Source organism: Mycteria americana, chromosome 3, assembly GCF_035582795.1.
Source record: "Mycteria americana isolate JAX WOST 10 ecotype Jacksonville Zoo and Gardens chromosome 3, USCA_MyAme_1.0, whole genome shotgun sequence".
NCBI classification, from domain to species: domain Eukaryota; kingdom Metazoa; phylum Chordata; class Aves; order Ciconiiformes; family Ciconiidae; genus Mycteria; species Mycteria americana.
The window spans coordinates 96,364,600-96,388,950 of NC_134367.1; the positions used below are offsets into that span (position 1 = coordinate 96,364,600).

The 24,351-nt window shown below is 40.5% G+C and overlaps 1 long non-coding RNA gene across 1 annotated transcript in view; it reads left to right on the forward strand.

Moving 5' to 3' along the window:
- Nucleotides 1-23,866, forward strand: part of LOC142407787 (uncharacterized) — a 46,308-nt gene extending 22,442 nt beyond the window's left edge. Inside the window, exon 3 of the long non-coding RNA XR_012775049.1 lies at nt 23,761-23,866. This is a non-coding gene — a long non-coding RNA (uncharacterized LOC142407787). The remainder of the gene's footprint in view (nt 1-23,760) is intronic.
- Nucleotides 23,867-24,351: the final 485 nt, after the last annotated feature.

The following is a 24,351-nucleotide window of genomic DNA, read 5'->3' on the forward strand; positions in this document are numbered from 1 at the left end:
CCTTTCAGTGAAGACATTTTTCCTAATATCCAATCTAAACCTCCCCTGGCACAACTTGAGGCCATTTCCTCTCATCCTATTGCTAGTTACTTGGGAGAAGAGACCGACACCCACCTCACTACAACCTCCTTTCAGGTAGTTGTAGAGTGATAAGGTCTCCCCTCAGCCTCCTTTTCTCCAGGCTAAACAACCCCAGTTCCCTCAGCCGCTCCTCAGAAGACTTGTTCTCCAGACCCTTCACCAGCTTTGTTGCCCTTCTTTGGGCACGCTCCACCAACTCAATGTCCTTCTTGTACTGAGGGGCCCAAAACTGAACACAGTATTTGAGATGCGGCCTCACCAGTGCTGAGTACAGGGGCACAATCATTTCCCTAGTCCTGCTGGCCACTCTATTTTTGATACAAGCCAGGATGCTGTTGGCTTTCTTGGCCACCTGGGCACACTGCTGGCTCATATTCAGGCGGCTGTCAAGCAACACCCCCAGGTCCTTTTCCGCCGGGCAGCTTTCCAGCCACTCTTCCCCAAGCCTGTAGCATTGCATGGGGTTGTTGTGACTGAAGTGCAGGACCCGGCACTTGGCCTTGTTGAACCTCATACAATTGGCCTTGGCCCATTGCTCCGGCCTGTCCAGGTCCCTCTGTAGAGCCTTCCTACCCTCGAGCAGATCGACACTCCCGCCCAATTTGGTGTCATCTGCAAACTTACTGAGGGCGCACTCAATCCCCTCATCAGAAAGATGACATCATTCCACGGCCTTGGGCAGAAATTCTGCTAAGGTTGTTTTCTCTTAGCTTGTCCACTGCATGAAGGAAAAACATGTATTTGTTCTGGATTCTGACCAGAATATGCCTTTTCTCCAACACCTATCATAGAATTTAAAAAAAAAAAAATGCATTTGTGTCATTACGTCCTAGGTTATCCTTACGTGCACTGGGACTTTTGCTCTCAGGCTAAGATATAAGCAGAAGATGATGAAGACAGGATGATATTGTCAGAAGCACAAGCAAGCCAGCAGGCTTTGCTTTATCTGAATTATAGTGATATATCTATCCCCACATTTTATCATCTTTCACATATCGTGAATAAAGCAGGATTGGCCTTGAAAAATGTCTGTTTATCCTGCAAGATAACAATGCTTTGAATTTCTATACAGACCCACATCTAAGGCTTTCAAAGAGCTTTACAAATGTTAATCCATTAAGTATCAGTGTAAGGCATTCCCATGAGGCACGTGTTTTTAATTACCTCCATTTTACAGAGCACAAGCAAGCAAGGCACAGGGAAATCTAACCACCCTATTTGTAAGGTAACACAGCAAATCAGAGCACAATCAGGGAGATAACCAAAGAGTTTTGACACTCAGCTCTGCTGCCAAGCTCTCTGCCTTTCAGTGCTTTCAATAATTTTTATGTCTTAAAAAAGAGGGCAAGGAGGGAAGTTTTAGTAAGGGAATGAACTGGTTAGATTTTGGCATGAGGTTACACCATAGAAGAACTGGACAGAATCTTTGCCCCATGGATCAATAGTCAGACTGCTGCCCTGAATGTCATTAAGCCTGCAGAAAAAAAAAAAGAAAAAATAAAAGTAAAAAAAGCAGTATCTGCCTGATTTCCCTAAAGGATAATGTAGGAGTAGGCCTCACTTCTTCACCTGAAGCAAGTAGCACGTATGTTTGGAACCAGTCCATTCACCTGACATCAAGCCTGCCAGCAAGAAACACTATCATCCCTTTAGATTCTGCTGTGGGGACCTTCTTAAACAATCTTTTTTGATGCAGTTGTAGAACAACATTATGAACGCACTCTTACAATCCTACACTCTACATGCTATTATCAGGAGTTTCATATATTCCAGAGGAGGCAAAAAGTGTCAGAAGGCAACACATAATGCTGTTTATGCTTTTACAAGAAAGAAGACAAAACAATTTTGATGAAGAAATGGGCCTTGGTTATCCTCTTCTAGTAGAGCCATTGTAGGGTTCCTTTTCTCCAATATTTGTTTTTGTAATCTTATGGAAAAGTAGATGCTCATATGTATACAAACAACCTCTCCTCCTCCAAGGAGTAAGAAATTGCCCTACAGAGCACCTATTGGAACATTCATAGACACATTTTTTCTTCTGAACTCCTCACCTAGCTCTGTGTGATGGATAAAAAGATGCTGCTGCTTATTTGAAATTATTGGAAACTGATTAGCAGAGTACTCAAGTGGGAGTTACAAGGAGAGGACAATATATCAATAATAAGGATATGCACAAGTCTTCCTCAGATAACCCCTGAACAGGCATGGATAGTTATAGGTAGGATGGGTAGGAGTACTCCTACCCATGCGAGTAGAGTATTCCTGTCCAGTATCTTACCAGGGCCTTTTTTTTTTTTTTTGTGTTAAGTATCCTGGAGCAGGGACTCAACTCCTCTTCTCAGTTTTCATACTAGCAGGGGCATTCAGCATTAAAACACACCTCTTAATAAAGTTATTCTTTGTAATAATTCTGAATAATCTTATCCTTTATTATACCTAACATTATCTTAAATCTCTTTATCTTTCTTAAGTAGTTTTCCTGTGATTGAATCCCTAAACACTGCATAGCTACAATCATTTTTTGGTTTAGGTCTATGTAATGATGTGTCTTTCTCAGTCCTTTTGAACGTTCCTACTACACAGAATACTTTCATTTTGAAATTAAGTCAAGAACTCTGGTTTGCACAGCACTGCTGTCTCTCTGAGGTATTTGCCATGAACAGTATCATCATTTGCCATCAACCTGGACTCTGTAGTCTGGATAAGATAGATACGTTCCATCTCTCACATCTCATGCTGTTTTTTAACATGGTGAAGAGCAATCTACTGATAGTGACATTTAAATGGAGTAACATTTGTTAAAATTACTTGCTGGAAATGCAAATCTATGATCACTTGGGAATTCAAGGATGCCTTGTTGTTGTGTATTATGCCAGAGAAGAAACACATCTTTGACCTATCTGCTCTAAGAACAAATAGCCCTTGAGAGAAATTGTACTAATTGCTGGTAATAAAGTAGCTCTGGCAGAATTAGCTGTCACTACTCACCTTTACTCTGCCTACCTTTTTCAGCCTATGCATATTTGATCTTCCTTGCCACAGGCTTGAATTAGTACCAGAACCACCATTTAGATATTTTTACTTTGGCAATGGCAAACACCAAACAGCACAGCATTTGTATGTTCCTGGGCAAACAATGACCAACAGCATTTCATCCAGTAGCTAAAATCAAGTGTACACTAGCCATGACTTCCTTTACACAGAAACATATGTTCTGTCACTGCATGATGCATTTGCTAAGGGGCTCCAAACATGTTTACATATTAGACTATCCACTGTCTGATAAGCACATGGATCACATATTTGGCATAGGTCTTCCCTGTTAGCTTTAGAGGACTTCTGACACACAAATGCAGTTTTGGAAAATTGTGCATTTACATTGATCATAACTCTAACCTTGGTCAGGTGAGGTACTGGTGTCTCATTTTTGCTGGTGTTAGAGAATTCATTGTAGATCTCTCCAGCAGCTGACAGCTTCCCTACTAGTTGCCATGCATAATTTTGATGATCAGTTCAGCCTAGGTCTGCAATATATGTCAGGGGGCTGCTGAGAAAAATAGCATGCAATCAAGGAACTGAAGTGTGCCATAATAGAGACACAAGAGGACTGAACTGATATCCTGTGTACTGCCATCATTCTGCCACTTTCTAACTTCGCACTGCAAAGTTGCAACCTTAATAAAATGCTTTTTACTTCTTATAGCGTGTAGATCTAATTTACAATCAAGAGAGAAGTGTACTTGTTGCTTTCCCAGCTATGACATTTAAATCGGAGAGCTTGTGCTTTATCTTGTACTACAAAAAACACAGGGCAACAGTTCAAGTATGGGGAGCTCTGGAGAGGCCTTTGGGGGAGGTGATGGACATAGAGGTGACAATTGGTTTCCATTTATTTATTTGTCCTCCCTGCTCATCTCTGTCCTGTGTTATTTCCTTGTACTAAAATGTCTGTTTCTACACATGAATTGCCTTTCCTTTCACCTCAGTTTCTTTCAGAATTTTAATTTGGACCTGGGGCTCTCTTTTATATATTTACTCAATGCTTGGCACAGCAAAGCTCTGATCTCAGCTGGGCCCTCTGGTAACTTAAATTTTAACTGTTGCCTGCAAGATGCAGAGTTTAGAAAGAAGCCCCTTGTAGTCTAGCTTTAGGCCATACAAAAAATACCCTTAGAAAAATGCTTAATAGTCTGCAAAATGATTACTGGTAGCCAAGCTATTTGCACTTACATGGACAAGAATAAGGATTTGAATGATATGTATGTGGCTATGGCAACTACACTCCATCTCCTGTGCTTCTATACTCAGAGACAGTTCTTCTGGGAGTAAGCAGCATTTCTGTATCGTAAACACTCAATTTTGAATATGTGCCATTAATCATCCAAGGAAAACTGAGGCAGAAATCCATGTTTGGCTTTGTATCCCATTAATCACAAGGCTAGTCTTGCATTTTTACCGCCCTGTTAGGATGGGTCTGTTCTATCGCAGTCTGTGAATGGATGCAGAGAGCAAAAATTCCTGCGTTCCTCCAACCTGCCTGGTACCCATCACTATCATTTGATGGTGATGGTGAAAGTTGGGCAGCGACACATGCAGAGCTTTTAAGAGCCTGAACTTTTACGACTGAGGCCAAAGGCTCGCTGCTGACCGGGGTTGGAATACGTGACACACTTCCCCTCTAGCACTCCTTATGGCCTCCTCACTTGTTACTGCCGTCAGTTCATCCCCATACCGCTGGCATGAAGATGCAGTTTTCCCTGGGAACCACTAGATGCCCCGAGATCTCTTTGGTTCAACATTTCTTTCAACAACCAAAACTGTTACTAGGGAGAAGAAAGGAACAGCGTCCCAGCTAAGCCATGAGAACAATAGCATGTTCGCTGGTGGGGAATATTTTCCAGATTAAAGTAATATCTGCTTTATAAATGTATTCAGTTCAAGCACTGAAAAGGAAAGCAGTATACATATTAGGGAATTTATCAATATCTCTGTTGAAAGAGGTTGAAAGATGGTTCCTCAGGGCCATGCTGATAGAAGCCAAAAAATTAATATTACAGAGATGGAAATCTCTCAATCGCCCCAAATAATAGACAGTTCTGCAGAAATTTAGCATTTCTGGCAAAGGTATCCTCAGAAGTGCAGAGCACAATAAGAGACAGTTAATATAGTCAAGTTCTCGTATTATTGCACGGTAGTATAAGCTAAAGCAATGCCACTAATCTCAGTGGAGTTATTCTAGTTTACATCAGTGTTAAATGAAAGCAGAATATGACTCCTTGAGTACTAAGACTTGTGCTGGGTCAGAGCTCAAGCCGTCAAGGACATGGGGCACCTTTACCCAGATACAGCAAAGCTCTTAAGTATATGCTAGTCTTTAATTCTTTGTAGGGAGGCCCTTGCTGACTATGGCAGGAGCACCGTTCTACTTAAGCATGCGCGAGCTTTGCTCTGGCATGACCAAGCCCTTCAGCACACAGCAGCACAGATTGTGAAAGGGCTGTGATTCAGTGAGCAGGCCCGGCCTTGCCAAACTGCCAAATCTGGATGATCAGTAGCTATCATACAGCATGCTTGTCCTGCAGCTGAAACATAACTGAGTTATATATTTGCTTTTTTTAAGCATGAATTCATCCTCAATCTATTCAATGTGCACCTTGGGGTAGATTTTAGTGAGGTAAAGATCAGACACCAGCTATTTCAAGACATTTAAAGACTGTAGATAAATATTTGTTATATGCACCTTCATCTCAGGTTAGAAGGTTCTGTCTGAACTAGTGTAAGCTGACAGAGCTTCCTTGACTTCCCTTGGCTTTGTCATGGTCTGGGCACGCTGTTTAATGAGGGAGCATTCATCTTTCATAATATAGGTACTTCTACCCAAGCATTTCAGCAGTTTTAACACAGTTAGAAAATATTGGGAGGCCTGTTTTTAAAAAAGCAGGGCTTGCAGCGATCAATTCTGCTACTCAAAGATACCCAGCAAATTAATACTACAGGTGGAAAAATAGCAAAACTATCTGGACTCCTACCTTTTTACTTTGAGTGCTCCATGACCCTGCTACATTAGTAGACCTGCAAAAGATCACCTCGCTTTATTCTGTGGGTTCTCTGAAGAGCTCTGTGAAACAGCTTGGGAGATCCCCACTACGGAATAAAATTCTTCTGGTAAAAATACGTAAAACTGCTCTCACCCGAACTGTTGTTCCTCATGTCTACAAAAGCAATTGTATTGCTTTTTTGTATTGCAAAAAAGGATATTGAGACAGGCTTACCTGTGCCAAGTATTAAGGCACCACGTTTCCTCCTTTCTGTTTTTTCTGATATTGGAATGCATTTGCTCTAGGCTGCAGCATCAGGGGCTTGTAAGACCTCACTTTTCTAGGGAACTCCAACAATAAATCACTAGGCAAGTGGTTCTCAGAATTAGCTAACACAGAGACAAAACTCAGCCAGGCATAATGTTGTTGTATAATCACTGTAATCAGGCTTACACTTGTGAGTTTATATATCATGCATCCACCCACCTGGATTCTTCTCAAAGTCTGACCTTTCTGAGTGTGAGGGGTGAAAGCAGCTTAGTGACCTGAAGACTGGTTTTTTTCAGCATGACTCAAAATGTACTGTCCCTTTGAGAAGTGTTATATTGAAATTGGACTTGACAGAGAGTGATTAGCTAATTTAGAAGTTGCTTTGGATGCACAGATGTTGTCTATTTCCCAAAGAGTTCTTCAGCCCTGAATACGAATGCACTGAAAAGCTTGCTAAGTTGAGGCCTTATACTTGTCACATACAGAGACTGGATAAACTCCGTTTCATCGAATCATAGAATCATTTAGGTTGGAAAAGACCCTTAAGATCATCAAGTCCAACCATTAACCTAACACTGCCAAGACCACCAGTAAACCATAACCCTAGGAATGATGTCTACGCATCTGTTAAATACCTCCAGGGACAGTGACTCAACCACTTCCCTGGGCAGCCTGTTCCAATGCTTGACAACACTTTCAGTGAAGAAATTTTTCCTAATAGCCAATCTAAGCCTCCCCTGGTGCCACTTGAAGCCATTTCCTCTTGTCCTATTGCTTGTTACTTGGGAGAAGAGACCAACACCCACCTCACTACAACCTCCTTTCAGGTAGTTGTAGAGAGCAATAAGGTCTCCCCTGAGCCTCCTTTTCTCCAGGCTAAACAACCCCAGTTCCATCAGCCGCTCCTCATAAGGCTTTTTCTCTAGACCCTTCACCAGCTTCATTGCCCTTCCTTGGACACACTCATTTCCTCATACTCACTCATGGATTTAGACTAAACTGTTCACAACCCCACCTCCCCCCAACCTTTTCCTCCAGCTTTACTAGTGTGCTCCTTATTTTTTTTTTTTCCTTTCTAAATTACTCACCTCCAATAGAAGCTTAAGGGAGCTACAAGTCAGGGCAACTTTGTGCTTAAATAGCAGCAGCATACAGAAGACACTGCTCTGTAAGTGGAACCATCAGCAAGAACCACAGATAGGGTGTTAAGCCCCAAACACCTGCTACCTTTTAGCTAAAGGATTACCTCTGTTCATAACCGCCAGAGTAAAGTCTTAGCAGTTCTAACCAAGAAAAACAAATAAAGACTCACCTTGTTCCAGACCCCCTCACCCATATAGCACTGTAGAAAATCACATTGCTATCCTTATGTAAACCACTTTGTAAAATCTGTTGCTGCTTGTAGAGGACCACATAGAGTATTTAATGGCTCTGATGAGCAGAGACCCTGTTAACTCAGATGTTCCCTCTTTGGGATTTCAATTGACTATGGACACCTGGTTTTATAAGAGCAAAAGCAAAGGGGGGATTCTTTCAGAATTAGAGGGTGCTTTCTGCATCAAAAAGACAGAGATCATAGAAGCAAAAGTGAGGCAAATTTTGCTTGATACCCTTTACCACTAGGAAGGAAAGGGTTGTTTTTTACTATAGCTCTTTCCTTGTTAAATGAGTGGTCAATATTTATAGATTTTCACTTTCAGAGAAGGAACCTTAGATTCTCATAGGTTTTAATACCAGAATGGACCATAAAGTTACTCTGTGTGGTTTTCTCTGTCCCAGAAGGTTTGGGCTCCAATGTGAGGCAATGCCAGAATCAGAATAAACTATGTCATCCTGTGATCTCATTTTCTTGTCAAAGGCTTCACTCAGGCTTCAGAAAAAGCCTTTTTCCATTGGCATTTAACTCATCCTAGAGTGTGCCGTTTTGTGTTCCCTGATTGAGGTCTGTTCAGGCAGAAGCTTTTCTCAGCTACAAAAAGCTACATTTTTTTACATATATCTATGCTTCCTTTAGAATGCATTGGTAAGTCTGCTATCAATAAATAAGAGGATGGAGTCCAAACTTTAATGTTAATTGGGAATCAGAGAGTAGGACCCCTTACCTGGAAAAAGCCTGGAGTAGGCACTGTTCTGATGCAGTTGTAATGTCCACAGTAACATATGCTGCACAGAGCATCTTGTCCATCTTTTATGGCTGTTCCATAGCGCAGTCCTGATCCCTTCTGGATGGCAAAAGCACAGAGGAGAGAACACTGCTACCTCTCTTTCTGGTCACTACAAAAGGGAAGCAATTAATCGTTAAGTATAGGAAAAGCAATCTTGGAGTATTTGGAAGGGGGGGTCCCAAATAGTCTCACAAAGGAGTGATTTTAAAGTGAGTACAAGAGGGTAGGATGAGGATAAATACATTAAGAGGGAATACTTTAGCAGAACAGCAAGGAATGAGATCTGTTAGGTTATGGGATAGTTACCAAGGGATGTGATGGAGGCCATTTGGAAAAGCAGACTAGGCAGAGTGCTATTCAGTATACTCCAAGGAACGATCCTATCTCTGCAGGGAGCCTGACTGTTACCTGGTTAATGGCCTGATTTTCTAAAGGTATCATGTGGCTATTTCTAACACTGAATTTAGCAAGACTTCTGGGTGTTGAATTCTTCAAGAAAATAACAGGTTATTGATCATCAATGACCTCATTCCCATTTTTGTGGCCATGAAAGCTGTGTTGGATTTTTCTTAGTCATGCAACGTGCAGGAGATTCATGACTTTTCCTGGCTGCAGTAGACCATGGCACTCTTTTTGAAGGGCTGGTGTCCCACTGGCTTTTGCTTCTATCTGAGGTAAAATAAAGTGCACCAGCAGAAGCACCTGGTACCACCTGCCTGATCCATATGGCATTTGAGCCACCATCTGCAGCTGCCTGGGGCGAGTAGAGCTGCCATGAGCAGAAGAGGTGGGTGCGTTGCAGAGCCAAGCAGCCCCATGGAGTGGAGAGCAGCAGGGCTACTTTAGTTCTGCAAGATTTGCTCTGCCTCTCCTGGGCAGGGGATAGCACATGCTGCAGGCATTGCGACGCCGGTACTCTATTTAAATATTTAAATTTCATTTACTAGAGCAACAGTGGAAGCTGCAATTATGTTTTATAGGGAAAATTATTTTCCAGCATGCAGGTTAATTTTTAATTTGTCAGATTTTTTCCTACCCTTTTCTCCTCCCTTAACCATCATCCCTCTTGAACCTCCATTTTTAATTCCCTTTTAATTTGTTTGAGTGACAGAGCAAAAGGAGGAGAGCTGGAGGTAAAAAGCACCTGACTAAACACTTGCTTCTCTGTGCAAGGTGGTCTTGGTTTTACATAAATCCTTTGCACTAGACCCTACAGCTTTAAGGACCCCCACTGTTCAGATATACCCACTCTGCTATGCAACTCCTCTTAGCATATATGGTCTCAAGCTCCTTGTGGACTAAGTAGCATTACTTCCCACCTGCATGGTAACAAAAAATAAATAAATCTGTCAATAAATTAGAAACATTACAAATAGGCCAATTTCTGAGTTATTTAAAATATGTGCTGCTGGTGCCCTGTATGGCAATATATAAACACAGAGAGCAGGATTTATGATGGTTTGTTATGCACTTTAAATATCATGAAAACCAGTCAATTTAATTTTGTTACAGCCTAAATCTGTCTTGGCAGCTCGTGCTACAGCCTAGTTCCTGTTGCAACACGGGGCACTGAAAATGGTACAGCCTGTTTACTAAACGGATTTTATAAGAGCTTCTGGTAAGGATAATGGTTCTTAGTTTTTTTAAAAAAGTCAGTAGGTGATACAGAGCTTTAGAATTCAGTCACTGTGAATTAAGGGTCTGTCTGAACTGATCTAAATGGATGTTCTCATCTCTCTGTCTACATATCTGAACGTGCATGATCTGCCTTCTTATGCTAGTCCTTCACAGTGGTATCCAAGCAGTTCTCTGGAGAAATGAGCTTGCTATACAACGTGCAGTATGTGCTGCTCCTGCCTGAAACTAAATTAATTTTACCATATCTTTCCTTTCTTGCTTTCTCTACCTTCCCTGAGATAATCCTGTAAAGCAGATCTGCAGGCTGCAGCATGCAGTAGGCAAGAGGGAAAGGCACTGTTTGGGTGATACCTAGGAAATATCTAGATAAGGAAAATTTAGTCTGAGTGCCAGAAATATCTTCTGTCTGATGACCTGTGGATTCAGCAGAGTCTCCAGGCACATCTTGGGGCCTAAAACTGCAGACTACTGAATGTCTTAACTCTGTGCAGCCCTCATAAGATCATCCCCAATGGAAGAGCAGAAATATTGGCTACTCCATTTCTTTTTGCCTTTTTGAGAACTTCACGAAGGTGAGTTCTGTGCCCAAGTGATGAATACAAGGGAACTTCACTGTAGTGTTTACAGGACTGCACTCACAATAGTTTTCCTCACAGTGATAATTATGTATCTGTATTTCACAGCTGCAGGAATCCTTCCAGAGTGTCACTGTCAGAGGGATGTAGGACTGCAGGGTAAAGCTCAAGGGAGCAGCTTCCAGTGGGTTAGTTACACTGATCCTCCAGGAAGCTTTAAATCACTTGTTGAGTAGACATGAGTAGACTTCTGGATTAACCAGAGGTGTCAGCCAGGAGAAAGCTTGTGAGTCTACTGCTCTGTGGCAGGGTGGATCCATGCTGCACTGCAGCAAGGCATAGCAGGAGTCAGCGTGCCTGGTTTGAAGCCATTTCTCTGGCTTCATCATATATGGTTCCTAGATATCTTCTCTTTAATTTCCCAGTCAGAACCAGAAAAGGAAGAATGCAGCTGTGGATGTAAGGAATTGCCAGGAAAGCATAGCAATTTTTATATCCACTCTGTGCTACCTGACTGTACTGATGACTGAGTCTGGTCTTCATTAATAGAACTTTACAGTCATCTGTGAGGTAAATCTACACAGGGACCAAAGATACCTGTTAAGAAAGTCCTCACATACTCATCCAGAGGCATGCCAGTGAGATGATCTCTCTGAATGGAGGAATACCATTGCCTGATCATTTTGGCAGTCCATTTAACACTGTTATCTGTGAAACAGGATTCTTCAGTGAGTGGTGTAAGTGTCTGAATGATGGACAGTTGTAAACAGCTTGGCTTTCAGGACAGCATTATCCCATATTCAGAGCTGGTAATAAAGCCATAAAGGCTTCTATGTCTCTTAATTTATGTAGGCTATCAAATCAGCATATGGATGTCCTCATTATCTGTGTAAATACCCAGTTCTTTCTTCAGTGCTGATAAAATCTTAGGTTTCATGGGTTTTCATGATGTAGCAGGTTTTACAGATAAACTTTAGGTTTTTTTAAAACCTTTTGCTACAAGAAGTTGTTGCCTTTACCACATTGTGTGTTATTTTTTGATAAGAATGTTTCCCTGTATTAATCAAAAGTCCAGAGCATCTTCCAAGAATTACTGGTATGAGAGCAAATTCACAGAATCCTCCAACATAGATTCTCAGTTTAGGCCAGTGGAGCACTAGCATGCTGATCTAATGCCTGTGCAATTATTCTGTGAAATGAGTTCCTGGGAGGCTTTTAGTCAAGGCAGGAGAGCTCTGAGCAAGAATCAGGGCTTCAGTCCTGTGCTAAATTCTGGTATTTCTTGTGTTCCTAGATTTAGAAAAAGGTGAAATACTAAACTTTTTCCACATGACCAAAACTTCATTGTATTTTTAATTCAGATGCAGTGTAGTGTTTCATTTTCAGTTCTCTCTAGGAACAAGATACTTCAATATTTCTAAATCTGAACACTTTGTTGCAATGACTCAAATGTGTCCTTCATTAAATTGTATTTCCTTTAGTTGCTGTAGTGATGAAGATATTTTCTAGAGTGGGAAGAGAATGTATGTCTTGCACATCTATTTGTTCTCATCGGCTAGACACATTGCAGTTTTTCAGATGCTGCTTTTTTTGTCCCCAAATCATGTTGATTGAAATTTTTTTCTCAGATTTTCTAGATACTTTTTTTTTGCCAAGCAAGTGTCCACTGTAATTCACACTAATTGTCACCCCTGTCATCAGCTTCAGCAGTGAAGCTGATGATTAGGTGGTCATGAATGATTAACTCTCAGCCTTTGAAATGACTGCAGTGGGTCTGGGCTCAGGCATGTTGGCAGGGCAGCAAAAGACAAAGTTATGTCTGAGTGGTCAGACTGAATAGCATATTGAGACCCAGAGATGTAAGTGGCTTGTCAGGAAGAAAGAAATGCAGAAAGAAGCAAAAGATTGCTGTGGTAATAAGTGAACTACTAGTAAGGTAGAAAAAATACGAAGAAAAGCACAAAAATGATTCAAGGATTGAAGGATGCTAAACACAAGGAGCTAAATTTATATAGTCTAGAAAAGAAATAGTACAGCTAAAGAGACATCAGTCTATATATGCCTTCATCAGGGCCATGAAAATTTGCACTATCAAATCATTAAGTAGACATTAATGGAAAGCATGTTGACTACTGGAAAATACTGCAGAGGTGTGCTCATGTAAGCTTTATCAGGGAAAGTGCAATATCTAATATCCTCAGATGTCTTTATATTTATGGGGGTTTTTTTCCTATAATTCAGTAAAAATGTGAGATGCTGATACAACCACTTTATAATGCTGTTGTCCTCTTTTGAGCAACCTGGCTTTATTAAATACACAAGCCTGGTCTATATTTTCTAGATCAAATGCAAACAGATGATAACAGGAGAGGCAATTTTTTCTTTCAAAACCCTTTTCTGCTGCTTTCCCTTAAGACCAGAGATGTATTGCAGAATCATTTGCCCCATGTAAACTAAGTTTGAAGTTATCTTTTTCCCTCTGGCAATTTGTATTTACCATTAGAGATATCTGTGATTTGACTTCCCTGTGTTTATGAATTACCTAAACAGATCAAAGTGCCATTTTTAAGCTGTTAATAGCATCAAGAGAAGGGAGGTGGTAGAATGGATAGCCCTGACACCTACAGGCTTTAGCAGGTGAAAACCCTCCAACCCCTCCTCCCCACTCCCATTGAAGTGTCAAGACAGTTTAAGATGGGAAAACTAAGCACGCAGAGTGTCAAGTATAAAATCTGAACCTGCGGGTGCACTGCATATAAGTTCTTTTAAGATTCAGTGGTCCATACAACAAACTGATAGTTTTCCCCAGTCCTGTGAGACTGCATAACTTGGAGTTCTGTGGAATCAATACGTCAGGAGACTGGGCCTGGATCTCAGCCATCATCTAATGTAAAATCAACTTCACTTTCCTATTTTAAGATAAGGCTGTTGGAGAAGGTGATCTGTACAGACTTGAGGATATTAAACCTGGAAGGGATTATTGCTAGGTCCATCTAACTTGACTTCTTGCGCAGCACAAGCCATATGGTTCACTAGTTAAATTCTGTATCAATTCTGTATCCCCTGCTTGAGATATGAAATATTTCAATGGCGCAAGATCATTTTAGAAATATCATTGAGGGTGGGGGCAGGATTCATCACGACTCAGAAATTGGGGCTGTCATCAGAAAGGAGGGACAGATGGATTTCCTGCTAAAGCAATGATGTACAGTATCGTTGTCAGGCATGTCCCACCTCTCAGTTCTTAGGACTTTTCTCCTTACTCATAGTTTCTCCTTTCTTGCAGCCATTTTCCTGGTTATGACTGATGCACAAATGTGCTCGTTTTGTTTTCTCTATTTATGCTATTCCTCTACTGGCTACATTCTCTGTAGTTTGGGATAACTCTATTGCTTAAAGTCTCATGACAAAGATGATGCTTTTGAAGTGCTGATGGTAAAGAAGGACTGCTCTGGCTTCTTTTCTGACTGTTCCTCTTGTTTCCAGTCTCCACAAGCTTCCTGTATTTTGTGTTTGAATAATTTGGTAATGACTCACAAACTACTAACAAGGCTTTATTACAAAATGGATCAGACTATTAACTCCTCTATGGGTTAAACTTTAGCCAAAACCCAGCATAAAACCTGCCGCTTGCATATCCATACAATAGTTTGTTGTTTTCTGCAATGTGAGAGCTGATAGCTTGTAACTAGAAGCAGGAAATGCGTATCCCTTGCTTTGTCTGACTTGGCTTTTATGGATGTAAACTTTTCAGACTTGGACTGTCTCCAAGACCTCACAGTGAGGCTTCTTCAGAAGTAGTTACCTTTTATTTGGAGAGCCGTTACATCTACTAAAAACAACAGATGTTTCTAGTGCATACTTAAAAAATTACTTCTAAGTTTCCTCCAGTGTTGGTGCTGCATCTGGATACTCTCAACACAGGCATCATAGGTGTTAAAGGTACCACCATTCAACAACTTCTCTGGTTCTACTGAAACATTACTTTCAGTAAGGAAATGCAAACTTTTAGATTTTAAGAATCTCTGATGGAATGACATTTCCCTGGCTTTTAATTTTGCCTGAAGACTCAGCACCAAGGTTTAGCACATTGGGTGCCAATTGCAAAAGATTTTACATGATTTGATAGGCAGCAGGATAAATGCCCAAGCTGCCTAAAGAGAGAGATATTCTGTATTAATTTTAAATTAAAAAGAAAGAAATCACACTTTGGTTGGTGTCAGTTTTCCTCCTTCTCTTCCTACCTGATAGAGCTTTATCTGGCAATGCTCTTGAGCCTAAAGTTTGCCTTTTCTCTGTTGGATTGCTGCATTATGCTAAGTTTCCAAGTTTTGAAGTACTCTTCTTATATTCTGTCTTCAATCTGTTAATTTTGCACAGTTTGAATCTGGGAAAAAATGCATCTTCAGCCCTCATGTCAAAGCCTCATATGACATAAATCCATATTCTGTTTTCCCAAACAGAATATAGTGTTTATTGCACACTAACCTTTTCTATATTACTATTGGCAATTTCATCATGGATTGATGCATTGTTAGAATTTATTTTTTTTCCTAAAACACTTCATTTAACTCTGCTGACCAAGTATGGTACTTTATACACTTTGGCTTACCTTATCAATTTACTACAGCTGAATAGAGAAAAGTGATAGATTTCAATAGATGGAAACAATTTCCAGTAATACAGGAAAACACCAATGTTTTCAAATATTTCTGCTTGGTGTTTGGAGAGAATATCCATTGACAAGGATTACATGATGTAATCATATAGGATGCTCCTGAAATAGTTTCTTCATCAGTACTAACACATAAGGATATTAAGTCCTTAAATTACCTAATAGAGGTATCAGGAGGGGCTAACTAGATAAGTACTTTCTGTCTGCATTTGACCACAGTCACTCCTGGAATGTGGTGTCCTGATTTGATATCTGAAGGTGAACAAAGATATTGATAAATCAGAGAATTCAATATTTCTGCTTCTTCATCAGATATACTTGCACAAGAATGTGTATTGCAGCTCTTCCTCCTCTGGCCCAGAGCTGGAGAGGTATGCCAATGCCTTACGTCATTGTAATTATTGTATTCTAAGTAACTTAAGTTTATTTACATCACAGGTACTTCAGCTGTGGCTCTGCAGCATGGTAGAAGAGCACTGATTGCAAGGGAATTTAGGTAGATTTTTCAGCTTGCAGAAGATATGATCAAAGAGAAATTTGATAGAGCTCTATACATTCTCAAATAGTCTAGAGGAAGTAGTGTACAAGTGAAAGAATCAGGTGGATCTTTTTAAATTAAGAAATGAAAAGGAGACTATTTTTCATACAATGAAACTGAAAAATTTGCTACTTCAGATTGTTGCAGGGCCCCAAAGTGTAAGTGGGTTCAGAAAAAAATAGACATATTTATGGAAGACAAGTCCACTGAGGGCTATGAAACGTGAAGATTCAGGTACAATCTCTCGCTCGGGACATCTGTAAACTAGTCATTGCTAAAATCTTGGATGTTATAATAAGGAAGTGTCACTCTAGACTTACCCTAATCTTATATTTCCCCCCAGGTTTGTACTATTGGCCAGTGATAGGTTCTAGTTCAGTATGGCATTCTGGTATTTTTATTATCTGAAACAATACAAGAAGTGTGGTTTTTTACAGGCTTATTCAGTCTAGCTGAGGTAATGCTCTGCTGTGGTTTAATAATGGGAAATACTGTATTCTTTCCCAAATAGTGAGCAGGATTGACAAGGTTGTCTGCAAGATAAAACTAGTGAAAGCTTTTTTTTTTTTTAAATAAGTAAAAAAAAAAAGGCATGAGTGAAATACAGCACCAGAAGCAGCAGCAAGTCCAGCATGTTGCAGGGGAAGCTTCATGATGTGAATAATAAATACAGTATATAAGATGAGAGGGATACAGGGAAAGTGCTGTATTGAACATTCTGACTCCTGATGCTCTGAAAAACATACAGTCTGCTCAGCAGTGGCTTTGAAGGTCTGTTGCCAAAATTCAGAATCAGATAGGACAAGGGAACACATGCATTTTGCACAAGAAGATGTGGCATTTGAACCCTGCTCTGGTTGACCCCTAAAAGACTGATTTCTCTAATGGTTAAGAAAATCTTGCTTATGGTTTCGACACATGGACGTGTTGTTCTAGGGTAACATGCAAGAGCACAGCAGTCCAGCCGTGGAAGACAGCTGTGTTTTTATTTTTAGCCGATGGCAGCTGAGAATTGCCTCAGGTTATCCTGCTTCCTATTAGAGTTGTCTAATGGTTTAGATGTATGAACAAAGTAACATAGCTAACAGGTTATTGTGCATCAACTAGTCTGCAGTAATTGCCTCTATAAATCTTCTTAGCCTGAAACAGATGCAAAATAATTCAACTTAGCTGAGGTCTCAGTGAAATATAGCTAAAATAACTCTCGATCCAACACCAGAAGATAACATCGTGCAGAAAGCCTGTTCCATATTCCACCCATAACACCCACACGTTCCACTCACAGCTTGGAGCTGGGCAATAGGTCTCACTAGAACAGAGAGACAGCTATTGGGAGTTCTACCATTCCCGTCAATTTGATGGCCAAGGAATGGGATTCAGTTATCCTGATTATGTGGCCTCTACTCATATAAAATGCTAAGATCTGTAGGACCAGGATGAGGGTGCTGGGATCTGGAGGGAGGGCATTCTGGAAAAGAGGCCCATCTCTGCAAATAGCTTTTATCGGAAATACTTTGGAGAATATCTGGGTGTGCTCAAGGACTGCAGTTGTACCTCTGTGTGTGGGCTGATCTGAAGCGACAAGCTTCTGCTTTTTTAGCTGACTGGCTAAAAACCACCTCCTTTGCCTTTCAGCTATAGGGTACTGCAAAGCAGGATGGTGGATTTTTTCTTTCTCTTTTTAGCTATTAATGACCTAATATAAACTATAAAAAGTGCATCCAGATATCATGGTGATAAGTGCCTTAAAAGCATCTGTAATGATAAATAATTCAAATGATGATGTTCTTCATGAAGCTGTTAAAGTATATTAACCAGAAACTTATATAAGCAATGAAACCTACATTACACACACACATGCATATGCAAAAAGTAGTGAGTAGATGAAGAAACATATCTGCAAGAATGGAACAAGATTTTTTTAACTTCTGCATTCTTCTTGTCCACTCACATGTTCACCACCTTCCGCTCCCCTCCCCCCAACCAAAGCAAGACAAAATCAAAGCTCCAACTCAGTTTAGAAAATGAGTGTTCATAAATGGTAATAGTACGTAATAACAATGTTTGGTGGGACATACTATCCATGGCAGAGGATGATCTGTTTAGGAGCTTTTTAGATAAACTGTACATATCTAAGTGTTGCACAGACACTTGTGAACAGAGTGCTTATTTAAAAAAAAAAAACCAAAACAAAAATTTAATCTGTTGGGTTCTTTGGATGTAATGTTCATGTAAGGAATCAGAGCTCTTGGACAGGACAATCAGTTCCTATCCAGACAGCAAAAGGAGTCACCGTTCCAAGGGGCTTTGTAATCTTCAGCTGGATCAGGTGAGACATCCCTAACTGCTGTTCTGCTGAAGTTTTATACCCATCTACAAAGTGTTTAAATTAGAGAACTGCTTGATTAAAAGCAGGATCTTGAACTTGCATCCTGGCCATGAGTAATGGGTTACTGACTATTACTATGTGCTCATCTCTCTGTATGTCCATTTAGACATATGAACATGTCTGTATGTCTCTACATGTATGGAGAGGCTGTACTTTGCATAAATAATTAAATATTCACTGGGCCTGAAAGTAACACCACCTAATTCTACAGACCATTATCTGAGTGATTTATGAGGGTACAGAGGTTCAGGTCCTGGATCTAGTGATTTTCCTTGTACATTCTATTGGGAAAATACAGTGCTTAGGGCTGAGGGTTTTCCAAAGGACACAAAACATCCTTTGAGACTGCTTTTCCCTTCTATGTGCTTCTGTTCACTATCTATAAATTGGGCTCATTCCTATAAACCCTTTACATCTATTATCTCTAAACAACATATGTTTCTGACTGGCAACTAGTAAATGTTGCATATTTACAGCGGCTTGAAAAAATGTCCCCCTTCAGCATTAATACAATTAATTCTGAATAAAAAGATCATAAATGTTGCTCAGGGAAGAAAGATACCCCTACACACACACACACACACACACACACACACCCCCCTTTTTGAATTGCTGGACTTCTCTGTGAATGAATTTTGAATTTGTGTGCGGGAGTCTGTGACACACCTTCAGCCTTCGATGAACGAAAAGTGAGACCATCTCCTGCCAGACCCTGGGGAATAGCAGCAGCTGCCTTTAGAATTATGCTGTGTCTCCACTGCAGATTACAAGTAGGAATGAACAAGAACCACTCCAGGCATCATTCACCATCACCTTACAGGTTTCTGGACATACCATATTGCTTGAAGGATGGCTGATGTGATTCTTACTTACGCTTTTTTCTTCTTACACTACTTGGAAACTGCAGAGAGCCCTCAAAGTCTTTTGGTAGCTATTCAACACAAAGGTTGGGTTACAGACTCCGGATCAAGAAGTCTTTAAACTGTGATGCTGGGATGGAAAGATGTAAGAGGGGAATGATTACCATAGGCATGCTCTGCTTTTGCACATGTAGCTTGCCACTCTTGGTGACAGGACAGTGGACTTGAGGAACATGTGGCAATCCTTATGTTCTAAAGAAGTTTAAATTGCACTTACATTCACTTGAAACCTCCATCAGACATCCAGAGCAGTGAAACAGACAAGTCCTTTAAACATGAAATAAGTAACAGAGTTACTTGCCGCATTGTCTCGTTTTTCAAGAACTAACTGATAAAAATGGACAACAACAAAACATGCTGTAAACAGCTACTGCATATTCTGCCCCGGAGAACTGACACGGTTCCAGGATCTCCCAGTAGCATTGACAAAGCGTTTGGTATTGAGCACCTGTATTTAAGTTACCTTTTCCTCTGTCTTTGCCTTTAGGCTCACAGGAAAAAAAACCGCAACACATTAGGAAGCAAGTGTGAGATTTCTTTGGACAAACTCAGTAAGCTTCAGTGGAAGACTTCAGCAAGCTGTAATTTGAGGAGCCAAATATATGTTTTTACCTATTTGCAAGATTCATCTTTTTGCAGCAATGTGGTCAGAGACACATCTGTTCCAAAAGCATCAGAGCAAGGATCTGACTTACACTTTTCATGCAGATGTGTGACAGAGGCAACCAACTAGGAGATCTGAAAGAAAATGGCACAGGCAGTGGGCTGTGACTATTTCACTAACATTGCATGCATTGAAGGATCAGTCATGCCATTCATTTCCCATTGGATCCTCCCTGCATCTTTCTCAAGATTCGTTCTTTTTCTGGAAGAAAAAAAGAAAGATATTTAATAACTATTCAGTTCTACTCCTGCAGTTTATTTCTACCTTTTTATTAAGAAATGAATAAGCCCCCAGGATCACTGTCCAGTATTCCAAGTGCATTTTCTCTCTCAGCTGGGAAAAATTTGTGAGTTCGATTCACATAAGAGCATTAACATGACGATTTGAACCCTTCTACAAGCCATACTCTAAACTCTTAGTGTCTCAGTTTATCTGTTGGTAAATGGCGATAACCCTGCTGACCATCGTTTGTGGAACATTTTGTGATCAGTGTGTGAGTAAAGTTAAAGAGATAAGTGCAATGCATTTTTGTGTCAAGCACTGCTTTAGTGAAAATTTGCGGAAACCATATTTCAGGACATGTGAAGGTGTCCTGTAAAGTCACATCAAACCAACGCCAACAAGACATAGGACAGGGATTTGGAGATGAAGTGTTTTTAGATAAATATGTCTGTGGGTATCTGTTACTGCAGATGGTGCAGTCCTCCACCTATAAAGTAGGAATAATAATAGACTCAAGCCAAGATTAAATTAACATTGCCTGTGTTCAAAGCATTTGGGTACTACAGAAAACCACTTGATGAAATAATATAATACTGCTTTCTGGTCATGTAATGGGGCAGGGGGTGGTGGGAAATTAGGAAAAAAGCAAATACAGACTAGATAGATGCTTGTTAGTCATGAGATTCATCTCATTTAATTTAAATCTTCTAAAAGTTCTGTGTCTAGGCTAGTCATCCAGGGCAGGACTCAGCTAACCAGCTGTTAACTCCTACATTGTGCTATAAAAGGAGCATGAGCTGACTAGCTCAGAAGTGAACACCTACACGGTAGACTTCTAAAGGTAGACAAGGTGAATCTCAATGCTAGTCTTCCTATGCAATCAGTGCAAAGAGAGAAGGACATTTTCAGGTAGCTTTCTTCGCAACTTCTAACATGTTCCCACTGCTTTGTTGCTGAGAAGAGGTTTACAAAGTTTTCTGGCTTGAATGGGTTTTAATGGAACAGCAAAAGGAACATCCCCAACACAAAGGTAACTTCAAATGAAAATATGGAAGACGCCCCCTTTCTAGACCCTGGGGAACTAGAGTTTCTAAAACAATATTCTACAAGAAGTATCCTAATGTGTCTAAAAATGCCCTCTTGGAAATGGTTGAACTCTCCTAATTGAAACTTTAAATAAAGAGCTTGTAATAATGGAATTCAGGTTAGAAGGGACTTCAGGAGATCTCTAGTCTGACCTGCTGCTCAAAGGAGAGTCAGCCATTAGATCAGGCTGGTTTCCTCAGGGTTTTATTCAATGTGGTCTTGAACATCTCTAAGGACAGAGACTGCATAACCTCTTCTCTGGTTGGCTGTCCTCATGGTGAAAAGGTGAAAAATTTTCCTTATATCTGGTCTGGATCTCTCTTGTTTCAATTTGTACCTCTTGTCTCTCATCCTCTCACCATGCACCACTGTGAAAAGGTTGGCTCTCTTCTTGATAACCTCCTCATAGATACTAGGAGGCTGCTGTTACCTGCCCACAAAGTCATCTCTTCTCCAGGCTGAACAAGCCCGCTTCCCTGTACAAGCCTTCTATCCTTATTTTGTCCCAGACCCCAGGTTATCACTACTTAGTAAAGGCTGATTGCCATGACACTTCTCCATCCACCCTTCTCTCTGTCTAATCAGAGTGGTAAGGCATGTACAACCTAGTTATCTTTCTCTCAGAGCAAAAGATATGCACCACTATCCTTACTCTGAAATCAAATCCTTGAGTAAGTTGTGTCACTTTCTTGGTATCTCTGGAGTACTGGTTTACGGGGAATCAAGTCATCTCCCTTCTCATTAAAATGAATGCTCTGAGTGTTCATTTTAATGTCTCTCTCTCTCTCTCTGAACAAAGTATGAGAGCAGAGCAGGTGATTTTATCATACACAGGCTGCTTGTCACGTAGGTGACCTTCAGTCTAAATGACAGCAAACAAGATCAAGGCTACCTAGCCCAGATGGCACTTGGCTTTTGTATTGTCAGAGCCTGTAGGTCAGACAGGATTGACCAGAGGTTTGTTATGGCTGTTCTACTGGAAAACCTATCCTCTATCATTAAGTCTCAAGGCAGAGAGGCTAGATGGGCCATATCAGTGCTGTGGCTGGGGCCACTCTGCATTGATGGCCCCTTCCTCCTGAAATGAGACTCTCTGCTGGGAAATGGCAAAGCTCTGAGCATGGATTAGCACACAGCTGCCTTCCTCAGTCCTTTGGCATGGCTTGGGCAAACGAGATGGCTTGGGGCAGCATCTGGGACAGGCCAGGCATGTTAGAGAGCATGTCAGGTTACTTTTAACCGTGTGAAGAGTCAAGCTTGGGAACTCATATTTTAGATTGACCCTTGCTACTACAGTAGCTATTGTTATTCACAGAAAAATATTTCAAGGGTTGAAAAATCAGTGGATTTCTTGCCTTCTACACTTTATTATTATGGAGCAGGCCAAAGGAGAGAGAGGAGCAGAAAGGTAGGGCTAGCCAATACTTGGATATTACATCCTGCAATTTAGCTTGAATTGGCAATTTACCAATGTGAATACCCCCAAGTGGGCCTTAATGCTGGAGTAGGTGGTTTAATTAGCACTGTGCTCCCATTTATAATTAGATTTCTGTTAGTTCAGTTTGAAGCATGATTTCATAATACAAAATTATTTTTAAAAATCCTGTGGGGATATTCCTGGTAAATTAATACTGTGGACTTTGATGAACTGATGCTTTTAATAGACTGTGGTATTTGGAAAGAATCTAAATCAAAGCAATAACATTACCATCCCATAAAAGTCAATGCCACATGATAATAAATCCACATGCAAGAGGGAAGAAGAGTCATAGGATTATCCGAGGAGAATCTGGACTGCGTGCTTCTCTATCTCAATTTGGAAAGCTTGAAAAATGTAAATCTGGTCAGGAAGCATTTTATATTTTTAACCTCAAAACAAGATTTCATATTCCTATTCACCAAATAGATTTTTAATAACAAATTAAGATATGTTAGTGATATCAAAATATAAAAAATAAAACTAAAAATGAGAAACATGCTAAATGCTACACATTCCAGCATGCTGTTTACCTTCAACAAACTGGTCATTTCAGATGTGGTTAAATCCTTCTTGATCTGTCCTATATGATTGGAGGATTTCCTTTTTTTTATTTTTATTTGATTGTATGATAGTTGCAGGACAAGGGTTGTCTATAGAATGATAAATCATTGAAGAATGACCAGAGCAAAACTAACCATGATTTTTCTCAAGTGCAATGGCAGATTCATTTTTGTGTGAGGGGCAGTGCTGGAGGGAAGCCTCACTCAGATAAAATGAGGTAAAGAAGAAGTAAGAGCTCAGTGAGAAGCTTGCGATGATCAAGTATTTATAAAAGGACACCCATACTAAAAACATACTGAACATACTGTGTTTACTGTTCTTTGTTTCTAAAAATAAGCCTACAAGTGCAAAGCCTTACATTTGGAAAACATCAGAATCTATGATACTAGTGAAAACCAATTTAACTGAATTCTGATCTATCACTTCTGTGGGTAACCCATGTACATGATCTTTTACAGGCAGACAGGAAGATGAGGTTCTTGCTCCCAAGGATCAGCCAGGCAAAGCCCTTAACCTGACCTCCATCAGCTGGGGGCAAAACGCTTTGTAGACTTCAAAAGGAGGTGAATAAACATACTGAGGAAGACATGGGGAAAAAAAAGTGTCATTTGAAACTGTCTCTTTGGAAGTGGATAGCATGCTAGCCAGAGGTTTAGCACACATCTCCAGCAGGCATAGCCAGGGCTGTTCACATCCAGGGTGGATCACTTGCATCAGTATTCCTCTATTATAGTTTTATTAGTGCAGATATTGATGCCTAGTGAGTGTTAAAAGCCCCTCCAGTATAGGAAGTGACTTACACTGCAGTTCATCTTGCATCTGGCCAGATCCTTTCAGAGGGCTTTTCTCTACCTATGAAGTGCCATGTGCCTTTACAGCAGCAGTATGTACAAGCGAATGTTTGATGTTAGCTCTGTGTTCAGTATGAGGCGCTGCACCTGGAGGAGATACTGCCTTACTTTACTATTAAAAAGGTGGATCTGAGCCAGGAATGATACAACCAGTTGCTCTGCTTCCAGAGGAAAAAAGAAGTGGCTTGCAGCTTGCCT